Source organism: Brachyistius frenatus, unplaced genomic scaffold (genome assembly GCF_029030835.1).
Source record: "Brachyistius frenatus isolate BFR_SWC_R1_liver_20210118 unplaced genomic scaffold, ASM2903083v1 Contig_108, whole genome shotgun sequence".
NCBI classification, from domain to species: Eukaryota; Metazoa; Chordata; class Actinopteri; family Embiotocidae; genus Brachyistius; species Brachyistius frenatus.
Genome location: NW_027210707.1, coordinates 946,363 through 961,875, shown reverse-complemented (window position 1 = coordinate 961,875; position 15,513 = coordinate 946,363). Strand labels below are relative to the sequence as shown.

Sequence of the window (15,513 nt, the reverse complement as noted above, 5' to 3'; positions counted from 1 at the left end):
TGTCATCCTCCTCCAGCGTCTTCAAGTCGTTTCTCTAATGCTGGTTGACAGACAGTGAGTGCAACTGCAGCAGATCAGATTAATTAGCTAAAGTGGGGTCCGTTCATTCATCAAAGTCCCGATGATCAATATGTTAAATGTCATGGCGTCAGATGGTGTAAAAATCCCTGTAAGCTCATACGTTACAGTTTGTCCAAAGTATGTGGATGTAAATATGTAATTTGGGAGCTTTTTACAGAGAGACTGCCCGGATACAGAGACAATACCAAGAAATATAAAGCAGCTAATAACAGCAGTTCATTTAGAAAAACTGCAGATGAAGGTGGAGTGACAGCAGCATGTAAGCTAAACTACGACGACTTACATTCACTTTCCTAAGACTAATCATAGCCACTGCTTACCTTATCTGAGCCCTCACATGAAGGTGGTATTATAATACTGAATTTAAAAGACTGAAAGAAATTAAGCTAATTTGAGTTTCAGAGAGATTTACATGTGTAATACCTTCTGCTTTCCATGTGTGAAATGAGGAGTCAGAAAGGCCGTGAGTCACTTAGTTATTAGTAAGGTCCCTCATCTCTCACACCGGAGTCTCATTAGGAGAGGACGTCTGTGCGGCAAGTATGCACGAGAGTAATTACAGCGACCAATAACTCTTTCAGTGAATTAAAATGAACTTTTATAAATCTTAACCAACCCTTTAACCAAAGAAAAAAGTGAGTCAAAAGACATTTAAGAAAATTAAATATTTTTTCTTTCTAAGCTGCATGAAAACATACATTGTTTGGACTGCATTTAAAAGGCTGATAATTTATTTAATAATTTAGTCTAATCTAGAGCTTTAGAGCAACCGGGTGAAATGAAATGGTAAAGGCAGAGAATTTTTTGAAATATTTTTTAACAACACAGAGTGAAAACTATGCATGCAAATACAAACAGGCTTTTTGACACGAGTTGATGTTTTTAAAGCTTTGAAGCGACGGTGTTAAATGTTATGTGTGGTTTCTCCTGTGCCGTTGTAGGCGGCTTTTTCTGCGTTTGATCACAAAAGATCAGTAAGTCAAGTTTAAATGTTGATTTGTTTTGCTGCACGCTTCATTCAAATAGGCTTCTAAACCTGAAAGCTAAACAGGGCGTTAACTCAATCACAATAGTAGCTTTTTTGATTTGCTTTCTTGTTTTTACCTCTTCATAAATGAGGTAAGATTTCTTGGGTCAAATGTCAAAACATTTCTAAAACCAAATACTGAATCATAATAAAGCCTTTGTTTTTTTGTGTTTGGCATTACTATGAAGTAATTATTTTTAGTTCAGTGTAGCATCTTCACAAGAATACAACTGTATAAAAATAGTAAATAAAAAGCGAATACAAATTTTAACAACCTGTTAAAGTTCAGAATAATCAGGTCTTATGTCATTGCAGCACTACATAGTTCTGTCTCTAATTAATTAGGCTTCATTACGAAGTGAATTCATAAAAGCTTATTCTAATAATTGCTTGTGGTATATGTTGTAAAGCCACATATGACAAATTGATTAACAAGCACAAATTCAAAAGAAGTATTACTCTGATGAAGAAGCTGTCGGAGGATGACGTATCTACTCCACACCTCCGTCGCCTTCACCTCTGATCTCCAGCCAATACCTACAGCTGGTGTTAAGTAGTCTTAAACCTGTTTAACGCTGATGCAGGTTTTCACTTCATCACACAAGACAAAACACTGACTCATCCATCAAACTAGTTTATCTCCTCTCACCGGTAATAAATGGACTGATTTAGTAGAAAAATCCAGTGGCGTAACCCCTGATCTCTGACCAGTGTGCAATTTGTATGAACGCTCACTGGCTGCACATAATAAATGAGTGGTGAGTGACAGGCAGGCGCTTCAGTTACACAAATGTTACAGCATGAAGGATGGTTCGTGGGTCTCTAACTGGCAAACCTTCAGCCGTCGTACTCCATCACACATGCGTGGGAGCTGCTGCACAGGGTGACGGGTGCATCATCTTATAGTGCTGATTGGAGTACTGTAGCATGTATTAGTGGGAAGTAATGTGTAGAAGGTGGCATTGTGTCCTTGTATTATTGGCACAAGTTTGGAGCTGTTTTTAAAAAAATGTTTTTTAGCTTTTGCATTTTAAATCTTGCATGTCAACTTTTTTTTTTTTTTTTTTTAACTATTTCTTATTAAATTAACTTCTACGTGAATGCAGTCAAACACAGAGATGAGCTTCTGTTGCTGTTGAATATCTAATCGGTTACAAGCTTTTAAAGTATCTCTGAGAGGGCTAAATGCAGATGCAATTCATCAAACAGGGGAAGACAAAGCACAGAGTCATCTATCAGACTGGTTAATCTGGTCCTGTCCCTCCAGTAAATTATTCATCACAGTCATATGTCTTTGTCCTGTGAGAAGATCAGAGGAGGAAATGGGTCACCCCTAATTTATCCACTTTTTTCACAGTTGTTTACAAGTGAAGAGAAGCTGATTGTTGTTTTGTGAGCAGGCTGAGCATTAGGGCCTTTGCACAAATCATTAGCGTTACTTTAGAAATATTCCTTTTCATGTCCTGAGAATCTGACCTGCAGGCAAACACGCTGTTTTTGTTGACAGTGATATCGAATGCTTGTGCTGAAATTGACCAAATTTTCAGAAACCTACTTGTAATGGAATTGAAACATCCTTTCATAGTGATGTCTCGACTCTGAAACTAAGTGGTACTCCACTTAAAAAGGGCAACCGACTAATTCATCTCCTGAGCTCTTAGCAGAATGATTAACAACATCACCAAAGCTGAGAAATGTCTAGCCGTCTACAGTGTGAGGATGGAGGCTGGTTATAAATGGAAGACTGTAATTTATCTTGTTGCATGGTCTTTAATCTCATTGTCCACCTGTGGTACTTTAAAATGTCTGAAGACATTCATCCTGAGGAGAAGAGCCTGTCAGTCAGGGGGCAACTGGAGAGATTTGTCTCCATGATGAAGGTCGTGGACAGTATGTGTGTATCTGTGTAGCTCTGTTAGTGATTTTAATTGTCTATGGCAGACTAAAGCAGTGGTGCCCAAATTCGTTTCTATGGAGAGTCAAATTAATCTGGATGGAGGACCACGGGTCACAAATATGTTTGTGAGATTAAATTTCATTAAACTGTAATGTAAAAGCCAGTTCAGAGCAAGTTAGACCAAAGACAACGTATCACATGTTGAAACGAATTTATTTTATTGTTTTATGAAAAATATATGCTCTTTTTTTTTATGGCAGCAACACATCTAAAAAAAATTGGGACAGGTAAATATTTAACACTGTCCATCATCTCTTCTTTTCACAACACTCTGTAAATGTTTACTAAACTGAGGAGACCAGTTGCTGGAGTTTTGAAAGGGAAATGTTGTCCCATTCTATCAGTTTTCAGTAGCTCAAGAGTTCGGGGTCTCTCTTGTTTTTTTTCGCTTCATGATACACAAAATGTTTTCAATGGGTGACGGGTCTGGACTTTTACACAGCGTCCCAACTTTTTTGGAAACAAGTTTGTATTTTACACAAAATTATAGAATAATTATTACATTACTCTTTAATAGTAATTTTATAATTTGCAGAAATTTTTGAGCTTGGAAAATGCTGTGTCATGCCAAAACAAAGAAAGCGTAAGCCTCACATTGGGCAGCTCTGAAGTACAGGATAAATGTATGTGTGTGTGTGTGTGTGTGTGTGTGTGTGTGTGTGTGTGTGTGTGTGTGTGTGTGTTATACTTAATCATTTTATTAAGTTCTTACATTTTGCCTGTTTTAGAGCCATTAAAGACTTGCTCTTTCAAAACAAGCTTAAAATAAATACCTTCAACAGCAAATAAAAACTTGTGTAAAAGGCAAATACACAACATCAAAAAATGCTAAATTACTGCACTGGAATCATGACAAGACAGAAAATTCTTGAAACAAGTGAATTTGTTTTACAACCCAGTAGAAATTGTCTCCACTTGTCTCACAATAAAACAATCAATCCGTTGACTAAAATGACTAAATAAGTAGGAATCTTTTGCAGTGCATCTATAGTTTGTGTTTATTTCAAGTCTTCAGATGTAAAAAGATGATTAAAAATAAACACCACACACGATGAGGAATATTTTGTTTCAAGAAAAATAAGGAAGAATAGTGCAAGTAGAAAACACATTTTGTTTTATCCAAAGTCCAAAACTTCTCATGTATTGTCTTACACTACAGTTTTCTAGAATATCATCAGCCAAAGGCCTTCAGTGTAAATACGTGCAAACAGCTTTCATCTTTTCCAGTAATGTACGAAGCTCTGGGGAGGAGGTCCTGCTGTCTTTTGTGTTGCCAAAACCAAGAGGCACTTTTTCTTTCTCAAGCCTCAAAAATTACTTTGCTTTAATCTGTTGAGACTGGGCACACAGGGCCCATCATGACTAAGCAAAGCGTGGTCAAATCAAAGTGACCGTGATCATTAGTCTTTAAAGTGAGCCTGTGTGTAAATTTTGTTTAGTTTCGCACAAGTTTCAGAACACTTAACTGACCTAGGAGTTTATTTGAGCAACTCCAAAGTGTAAACATGACAGTCAGCCAATAAACAGTAAATGTAGTAGGCATGAGAATACTGTAATATTTTATTTTTTTATTTATTCAAGTAGACATTAAAATATTTCAGGCTCCCCGGTAACTTATAAAAGAAGAATATTTAATCAAGCACAATATGTGCACCATAAACCCTAAAAAAAAATAACCTGCAGGTGTGAATTTGTGAAATAAAGCGACAATGAAAAACAATCAGAGGAAATACATGACTCAGAAAAACAACAAATCAAACAAATATTCAGATGCACCTGCACCACTGTGCTGTTATATCAATACACTGGTGCAGTGTGTGTGTGTGTGTGTGTGTGTGTGCGTGTGTGCGTGTGTGCACGTGTGTTTGTTGACATTGCAAATGTCGACCATTTTCTCTGCAGGAAATACTCTCACTTCTCCCCGTTGGTTCTTTTGAGGCCAGGAATTTTACAGCTCCTCATACATTTCTCTTTACTGATAACTCGAGTTTATAATGTGCTTCAGAGCAGGTATGGCGTGAGAGTGATGAACGAGCTAATCAGGATAAAAAATATTGGCAACTTGTAGCATAATATGTACAGAGGACGGTACACATGTACAATGTGACAGTGTAGCACATAGTAGTTTGGGCAAATGGGCCAAAACAGGAGTGAACTTGCAGATGGTGGAGGTGTTTGTTTGTTGTGTTCTTTAACGTTTGTGCCTAAAGATAATATTTCTTTATGTGTTCAAAATGTTGAAGGAAAATGAAACAACACATTGGTTTAATATGAGAGGAAGATCCTTTCTGGATTGTAACTTAGGGGGTATTTTTAGTCAAAATCACAGCCTGATGTTTCCTTTGTGTGTGTGTGTGTGTGTGTGTGTGTGTGTGTGTGTGTGTGTGTGTGTGTGTGTGTGTGTGTGTGTGTGTGTGTGTGTGTGTGTGTGTGTGCACGCCATGTCAACAGTCTGATTCAGAACGTCTGGCTGGAGAGCAGGAAGCTGCAGTGACGTTGTACACAGATGTTCATGGATAATTATAAATACATGGTTGTAGTAAAGAAATAACATATCTACATACGCCTAGTTTCTTATGGTCCAGATGTGTATTTCTGTTTGTAAGGGAAGTAATTATGTACTGTAAGTGCACTGAAGTGTGCTTTTATTCTAATTAGAAAAAGTTTCATGGGAGGACAGCTGATATGCAGAAAGGACTGATAAAACTGATATACTGATACTTTAGAATAATATTTTTGAGAAATATTTTGAGGAATTTATGGTAGCTTAAGTGTCAAAGGCATCTTTGATTTTATACACTACTGCTAATATTTGTATTTAATAGCCCATAAACTGAACTCTCCTGTCATTCTACGAATAAAGTCATAAAGGAAGATATTAAGGAATGTTTATGGCTTTACTTAGTCTTAACTGTCAGTGTCCTAAAAATAAAAAATAAAAAAACCTGAAAAAAGCAGATTCGTGCAACCACAGCATAATAAATGGAGATAAAAAAAAAAAAAAAATTAAAAAACCCCCCGTTTACAGCACCTTTTTTTTTTTTGCCTTAAGTTTTGTCTGCAGGTATTCGTGTCTGCCGTTGTACAGCCACAGTAACCTTCACCAATCAGGCAGGGCAGCATGTGGTAGCTTCAGAGGAAAAAACTTAAGGTTTGCAAAAAAAAAGAAAAAAGATCCTCACTGCTGCTCTTTTAGCTCATTGCAGCGAGTACATAGTGATAACTGTTAGATGAGTGTGTCAACACGTTTAGACATTAAAGTGAAGGGGACATACCTGCACCTCCTTCTAAGAGGAAATTATGCACTTGATGGAAATATTTAATCAGTCAAAGAAAAATGTATTAGATAAGTTTATTAGAGAAGAAGCAGAGAAAACTCGCGAGCTAAAAAACATGTGACTGCAAATACATAAAACCATGAGCATTACCTCACTAGTTACTGCTTATTATCCTGTCATTAAATTCACTGTGTGCCCTGCAATGTCTGTAACCAAAGGTTTTATCATATAATAGAAGGTTTTTTTCAGGTTTCTGGAGGTCTTAGGTGCTGTGGAAGTTGGCAGTTATACAAATATCAATCACCAAACATTGGTAAATCAAATCTTGAAGTGGAGCTATGATGGTTTAGGTGCTGTGAAAAAACTCTGGTCGGGAAAACCCTGTAATGTTGGCTAATCTGATTATAATGCACGTGGATGACAACGTTTGTTAAACATTCATCTTTGTGTAAGGTGCAGCTCTGCAGAAAGCACGTCTTTATGTGGGCAATAAAAGCTGATTATGTTGCCGTTCCAACCACTTCATTTTTATTTGTCAATAATGGGACTATAATGCACTTAATGATATCCTATAATACCTGTGGACCATTTAATGTAGTTTCACTTAATGTTTTATGTTGTTTTTCTTTCTACATTTGTGTTCATTCTCTGTGTTTTTTTTCACGTCTTTTCCTGCATCCTAACAATGTTTTTCTCTGGTTCTTTTCCAGCCAAAATGTTGCTGAGTCAGTTTGGGGTCATGACATCATCATGAGATGGGAAGGCTGGTGACCACAGGCGGCAACAGAAGAGGTGGTGCTGTGTGCCGTGGTTTGCAGCTGCCTGTTCTTGGCAAAATAAAGTGGTGCTGTGGAGTTGCTCCGTGGAATGATTTGCTCAAATGTTGAAAGGAAGAACAAATTCAAGAGGTTTGAAGGGGCAGTAAGTACGATTTTAATTGTCACATTGCACCAGATGACCATAAAACACCTGCAGGAGGTTAATAGGGCTGTTAATTGTCCAGGCGCTGAGGTTTTGTTTTGGCTTGACAAATGGCTTACTGGCTTGTGGGGTTGTTTTGTAGAAAAATTTCCACACCCAGTGAAGTCATGCCGATGCGGTCGAAAAACCTACCAGGCGGTGAACACAGCTAGTAAAACACAAGTAAAAGATTATCTACCCTCTGGAGTCTGTCACAGAGACGGTTTTATTGATAGTACCATAACAAATTTACACACACGTAGAGACAAGCTGAGAAGCAGTTAATCAGTCAGAACATTGTTTGTGTAGCACCTTTCATAGAGGTTAAAGCTATTCAAAGTGTTATTAAATATGACTGACAAGCTGGTTAGACAGTTCAAATGTAAGTAGTTAAACACTCTTGTGCGAGTGTGCATCAGTAGGTTTTGAGACTGCTCCTGTTGCACGCGAATGATGCGTAGCACAGTGATGTGCACAGAGAAGCTATAACTCTGACGAGTAAGTGTTTCAAATTTCACAGCTTTCTCAAAATCAGCACCCGAGTCACAATTTTTTTTTTTTGTGAGCGCCTGTCCGACCACGATTTCTTTATCCACCGGAAACTTGAGCAGAGAGCGCACATCAAAGTTTGTGACAAATTATTGGGGGACACAAAGAAGTCGCAGAGAGCCAAATTTATAGAGTAGGAGTGGCGGGGAGCGACGATTGTGTTGTTGAGGGAGCTAGGTGATGATAGTCTGACCCTGGGGGCAAATTAACAGTGGATCACCCTCTGAATGCCAAAGGAAATCCACTTGGTTACACACCTGACCTGATGCGCCTTTTTCGACAATCCGCCCCTCGGAAACACGGATGTCACAACTCCTCTCCCGCCTCATTGCTTCGTTGCCTCAGACATTCTGAAGAATTTCAAGGGTCTCGATTACTGATTTTCAGAGTGTGACACAAAATTTGATGTGCACCGTCTGCTCATGTTCACGGAGAAATCCCAGACATGCCGGACGTGGGGCACTAAGGGGATGATTTTGATCAAGCAATGAAATTTGTAACTTGCTCATCAGGGTTTTACCGTCACCCTGCTGTGTGCATGTCATGTTGCTGCACATCGTTCGTACGCAACAGTTCGGAGCAGTCTCAGAACTTATTTTACAGTAAAAAAAAATCTGACTTGTCTATTCGAGGTCTGTTGTCTTTTGATTGCTGTGGTTTAGCTCAGCCTTCTCACGAACATCTGGAAGCTGTTTTGTCTGAAGACACAATTGAACAAGACTGGCAGTATGGTGAAACAGAACTTATTTTCACACCTAATATCGTAAGTTTCCCATTTATAACACGTTTCCGTTAAAGAGGCTGTACTATTGTTCTGTCATTACAAAACCTCATTTCTTTGTCAATGGAGCGAGTTTAAAGTCAAAGCACTTCAAAAATTTGGGGACAAGAAATTTATTATATGTCAACGGGACTGAATGAATTTGTTCTTCCTCTGTTTGTGTTGTTGTTAATTTATCTTGTATGTAACATAATGACCAAAACAATAAAATAATCCAGCTTAAACAATGAACAAAAAGTAACGGTCAGAATTGACTCTCACGCTTGTCCTTTTGTCACTGTCATGCAGAACATACATCAAAGATCAGTTTAATTTTCACACAATTAAGGACTGCAACTAACCATTTAAAGTATAGCCTAATTTCTTGATCAATGGCTTGGTCAGTTAAATGTCACAATATAGTAAAGTTCCCCATCACAAAGCCCAGGGTGACATCAACAGATGTTTCACCAACAGTCCAAAACGCAAAGATGTTCAGTTTGCCATTATGAGACAAATAAAAGCTGCAAAAGTTACAGGTTGAAAAAATTGATTGGACTTTAATGAATAGATTGGAAATTACTCTTTTGTTTATCAGCTAATCAGTTAATAGACTAACTGTTTCAGGCCTCTTTAATCATGATCAGGTGACTTCTTCCAATAGTTAATGCATTTTAGCAAGCAAATACTATACTGTATTAAAAACCGTTTATAACCATCGTATTTGTAAGATTTATACACCATAACATGGCTAGGATTTTTTAATATTTTTTTTACTACAGTATAAATCAATATTTTCCGTACACGGCTGATTAAAAACTTTAACACCAAAACATTGTCACAAATTGTTTTAAAGTTTGATTCATTCTGCCTGGTTCATCAGCAGCCACACTTGCAGGCATTGCAGCACTTTTCTACAATTCCTCAAAATTGCAACAGCATGTGGGAGCTACAATACGGCTGCTTGTGTGTTTTGTCAGTGGAAGATTTAATTAGACTCATTTCAGTGACCTTCAACAAGTGGAGTTAAAAGGACAGCCAGCTGTTTTTGAACAGATTAGGAGACATGAAATGTGATGACAGAACAAAAAATACACTGAATCCTAATGATCTGCATTAAATTTTGTTTTCAAATATAAGTAAGTTGGACAAATTTTCATTCTCATAAAAATGCTCCCCAACAAAAATACATTATTTTAAATATTTTCAGATATTACTGCTTTGATGTAATGCTCTTTAAATGTATGACATAAAAAACATTATTTGACCGAACCTCAACTGATCACTAAACTTCTGGCTGAGCGTGATGGCTGAGTAACACTAAAGTGTTTTAAAACTAGCAGCAGGTTGTCGTTTATGAGTTGAGAGTTTCGTGACTGTTGTCACACGTCAAAACCACGTTGTTAAATTTCAAAATGTGGTTATCAGAGAGAACATGCATCATTCATGAGCGATTTACTTTTCCCAAACACTTTTTCCCCTTCAGGAACAGTGATTTTCCATTTGTCCTTATATGAACCCAATCTTCCACCGCACCAACAAAAAAGAAAAAAAAAAAAAGGTTTTCAGCCCAAAAGGGACACCTATCTGCTGTAGGTGTTTAGTGTGGACTTTTGAAATGTCTTCCACTGATCTGTCTTCGATTTCAGTTAACAGTGTGAGAGAATGAGCATACCACATTTTGGCTTCAGTGGTCACTGAGAATATGTCCACACTAATGCAGAATTTGTAAATAACTTGTGTATTTTATTGTCTTCAATTCACAGAAAACTGAGTAAATTGAGACTTGTCTAAAATTCAGACATTTTATGGTCTGAGGTTTTTTTTACAACCCAACAATGTTGCAAGGATGCACCGGTTCACGCCACAGACTGTATTTTGACTTCAGTACCAGGTTGCTGTCATGTCGTCCATCTTTTTACACAGGCAATGCTTTACACTTCACCAACGCTGTATTGTATAAGATTCTTGCATGTTTTTAAATGTGAAATGATGACATGAAAAATAACTATGATTAGTGCTGTAATAAGTAGGATATTCTCAAGTGTAGTAGAGTACAAGTTTTAACCATCAATAAGTGGAAAATGTCATGTGAAGTACCACATTTTTTAAGAGAAGCGACTCATTCTTCAATTCATCATCGAGTTTTAATATGTTGAAGAAAACTTGCTGTTTTCTAGGAATCCGATTTCAAGCGTAATTTCTCATGTGACATGCAAATCAGCATGATGGATACCAGGGACAAGAAATAAACAGACAAACAGCTCAGTTTCTAAGTTTCAATAGTTAATGCAGAGAAGAGATTGAGAATGAGAGAAAGGAGAACCGGCATATTGGGTGTGTACACTTGTGTTTGAAAAAGAGCGTGTGAACTAGGAGGAAAAGAAAAGACCGAACAGGGAAGAGTACGTGTGAAAGAAAGCAAGTCGGGTAGAGAGAGAGAGAGAGGGGAGGGACGATATATTTTGCTGCCTATAAAGTTCAACATGCTTCTTGTTTTGGACTTAAGCAGAAGTGAATCCTGACTGGAAGAAATGATGACAATATGCCAATAAAACATGTCAAACTGAGGAGGTTGTCTGTGTTTGTTGGTGTGTTTTGAAGGAGCTGCAGTTTCTGTAAAGCACAGCTGGGCTCAGTTCATTTAACCCACAGGACATTATTTATTTCAGTTTACTTCAACTTGACTGACAAGAATCGTTCAAAACTGAGATGTGTACTGAAATTCTGTATCTGTCCTCATCTAGTGAAATATTTATGCTGACAAAACTTCAAACAAATAGGTGGCCACATTATCTTCATTTATCTTCCATTAGTCAAGATTGGTTTCTTCCTTGCGCTTTTTCCTCATGGCTCCTCTTTTCGCATCTGAAAAGCACAGTTGTAGTTTTAACTGATGGTCATAATCAACTGTTTCCTTGACACAAACATAAATAATAAAGACATCAGATAGCAAGTCACCAAAACTGCACACTGCGTTATTTAGCATGTTTACATGAGCTACGAAACCTAAATGAACAAAAATCAGAGTTTAACAACACATCTTAGGTTTGTTTCACACAAAAACTGAGTGTTCTCACACTTCTGGATGGACTCTTTGGTGACTAACTGTACATTTTTAACATTAGTTTGTACATTAGTTATTGCTAAGATTAATATAGATATCCACAAGTGAAAGTACATCTATAAATGCAATACTATAGCGTCGTCAAAAACATCACAAAAGTCATACTATAGTATGTCATTCAAAAATGTATAAAAACCTCTTACTATTGTATTTCATCCAAAATGTCAAAAAAAGTTCAATAACGTAGTATGTTGTCCCAACACATATTATTATATTATAGTATTTCGTTCAAAATTTGAAAAGAATGTATATTATCCAAAATGTGAAACATTTTTATAAGTAAAGTATGTCGTGAAAACGGCATACTTTAGTATGTCGTCCAATATGTGAATGAAATGTCATACTATAGCTCGTCATCCGAAATATGAAAAAAAAAAATCATACTACAGCATGTCGTCCAAAATAGGGGGGGGGGGAAAAAAATCATACTACATCATGTCTTCCATAATATGACAAAAAAGTTAAAAAAAAAAAAGAAAAGAAAAAAATGACTTTTTTTTTCATATTTTTGACAACAATGCAAAGTCATACTATTGCATGTCCTCAAAAGCACAAAAGAAAGTCATAGCATTACAGGAACAGTGGTGCAGTGGTTAGTGCCTCTCAGTCAGAAGGTCATTGATTCAATTCCCGCTGGACCAATAAACGTCACGTCTAAAATATGGAAAAAAAAAAAAAAAAAAAGTACCATAGCACGTAGTTGAAGACAGGACAACAACAACAACAACAACAAAAAAAAAAAATCAGTTTTTTTTTCCTATTTCCTATAGTATGTGAAAACTGAACCACAAGCACTAACCACTGCACCACTGTTCCTGTGATGCTGTGACTTTCCTTTGTGCTTTTGAGGACATGCAATAGCATGACTTTTTTTAAAAAATATTTCGGACGACAATGCAAAGTCATACTATAGCATGTCGTCCGAAATATGAAAAAAAAAAGTCCCACTAAAGCACGTCGTCCGAAATGTGAAAAAGTAATACGTCGTCCGAAATATGAAAAAAAAGTCATACTAAAGCATGTCGTCCAAAATGTGACAAAACATTCATACTATAGTCAAAAATTTTAAATCGTTTGAAAGTGACATGCATGTTTACAGTGGGAATCAAACTGACTGTGAGGCAGAAGCACTAACCACTGCACCACTGTTCCTGTGAATCTGTGACTTTCTTCTGTGCTTTTGAGGACATGCAATACTACGACTTTTTTTTTTCTTCATATTTTGGACGACGATGCGAAATGTGACAAAAAAAAAGTCATACTATAGAATGTCGTCTGCAAATTTTCAAAACAACTGAAAGTAAATGTTAAATGTTTCATTTGTTTTTCACTCGAGGCCCGGTGCAGCACACGCAGTAGGACATACGGGCAGACAGGTGAGGCTACTCTAACACCATTCCCTGATGGCGGTGAGTCACTGGAGTGTTTTTGCTGCAGACGTCAGAAGATAAGACGAACGTAAACAGATATTCATCAAGATGAGCTTCACGTGTATTCTGGCACCTGCAAGTCTCAGTTTGAGTGCAAATGTTTCTCTTCACCGTGCTGACTCGCTGGCACAGTTAATTCCTCTCCGTCTCTCATCTTTTCATGGTAATACACTCATTTAAATTTGAAAGGCTTAGATAGTATCTTGCATACTTGCAATTAGATCTTTAAAATAGGAATTACCTGGAACACAGTGCTTCTACAGTCGCTGAGGTCACGACAAGTTACAAATTAACCAGTCTAACAACTTATCATTACAGGAATTACAATAACAGTTCTACGATTATTTACTGATAGCTTACTGGGGAACAGTTTTCATCAAATTTCCCTGTATCTGTCTTTAACTTGGGTGTATTGTTATCGAAAGTGCTATTGATTGACAATCTTATAATGAGTTTGGATATCAGAGTCAATAGGATCAATTAATAAAGTGCCTCTGTCTAATATGAGATTCATTTTTCCACATAAATATTGTATTTACTGCTCCACTCTGTCTGCTGCTGCAACAGTTTACTTCAGAAAATTCACACAAATATTTCTTAATTGCCGTTGTCATGTGCATGGGATTAACCCTTTCCTGCCTGTACTGGGACCAGGCTGCAGACTGACGCACATTCAGTCAGACGCATCCTCGTGCTGCTGTGATTAAAATTAGTGTAGCATTGTTGCGTTTCATTTCGTAACCTTTAGAACACATTCAACAACATCAGTGACTACTGAAATATTATTTTCAGGCTGTTATTTATTTTGTAATTGATACTTAATAAGCAATTGCCAATTTACTTTTTCAAATCTCCCTCTGGTGATTTCAAAATTCTCCCAAGTGTGTCTGATCCAAAGGTCACTCATTTGGCCTCGTTTTGTGGAGCTGTTACTTATCGAATTTAAAAAATATATATATCTTAGGTTTTAAGGGGTCATTTATTTGAAAGAGAAATGTAAAAAATAATTGCCAAATTTGTTTTGGCAAACGAGCAAGTGCTCGGAGAAATTTTGAGTAGAACAAATCTGCTTGTGAATCCATCATGTGATTTTTACTTGTAGAGCTTAAACTTCCGGCAAATTTCCCCCAAACTACAAAACATAGGACATGTCTTTAACTGCTTCCATTTTTATTGTTAAATTAAATTCTAAAAGAAGGAAGTCTGTGACTTTTGTTTTCATCAGGGTTTTTTTTATTTTTTTTATTGTGGAGTGACTGTGCCAAGAAAACGTACAAAGTCTCGTCTTGTTTGTCAGATTATAATTACAGAACTAGGCTGCAGTGTTCATCACAAGGACTCTGTTACATAAGTGTGGAAAACAAATAGCCTGTTAGATCATTTTAAAAAGCCGTGATGGCAACGAACCGAAGGTTAAAGACACACACAGGATCACAAAATAGGGCTAACAGTTAGAAACACTGCAGAGTGAATGGAAGGTCTTAAATTGTATTCCTTGTGTGTCGCTTGTGATGTTCACGACAAGTTATACGTGTTCTTCAGTTTGAAATTATATTCTTGTTTTTTTCCCCCAAAAAAATTGTCCAGATCAGATTAGTTTGCATTTATTCTTCAGGGGATGATACAAACTATACGGATGCATGCAGCTCAGTCAGTGCATTGCCTCAAGGCTTCTATGCAGTACCGGCTGAGAATATGCCCAGACATGTCAAACAGCAACCTTGCCACACACACACACACACACACACACACACACACACACACACACACACACACACACACACACACACACACACACACACACACACACACACACACACACACACACACAAATACACGCACACAATCCCATTTAGTCTACATGCTGCTGCCATAAACACACACGCACACACACATACACACAGAAATGGACTGTGGTTAAAAACAGCTGCTCAGCTGGTTTACAGCCCATATAAGACAGTCGTGTGTTTAGCCTCTCTCCGACACCATGGAAGCGCTCACGTGTAAAATGAACAACAACCAATGACCTCAGAGACACCGAGTAAGGAAAGATTCTGTGAATTTGCATGTACAAGCTGCCCTCTTCAAAGATAAGCGTAAAGGGTTGCTTCACCCAAATGACAAAAAAAAAATCATTTATTCCTGATTGTATCCAGCCATGCTGATGGTTTTGGTTTTCAAATATCCATTTCAGACCTGTTTCTTCTGGAACTACTTTCTACTGAAGTCATGATGCTGCTTTACAGTAATTTTCCAAACACAGAAAAATTCCTTTGCCCTCTTTATTTTTGAATTCGTGCAGAAATCTCCCAGAAATCAAAACTTTCTCTGGATACTAAAGGTT

General features: G+C 37.3%; 1 long non-coding RNA gene across 3 annotated transcripts in view; it reads left to right on the top strand.

The window, feature by feature from the left end:
• Window positions 1-15,513, top strand: part of LOC138628930 (uncharacterized) — a 73,432-nt gene that overhangs the window by 34,755 nt on the left and 23,164 nt on the right. For 2 of the 3 annotated variants that reach the window (XR_011311503.1, XR_011311504.1), the window contains exon 3: window positions 7,054-7,264. This is a non-coding gene — a long non-coding RNA (uncharacterized lncRNA). Of the gene's footprint in view, window positions 1-7,053; window positions 12,628-15,513 lie in introns of those variants that run through there. The other variant, XR_011311502.1, reaches the window with a different exon arrangement.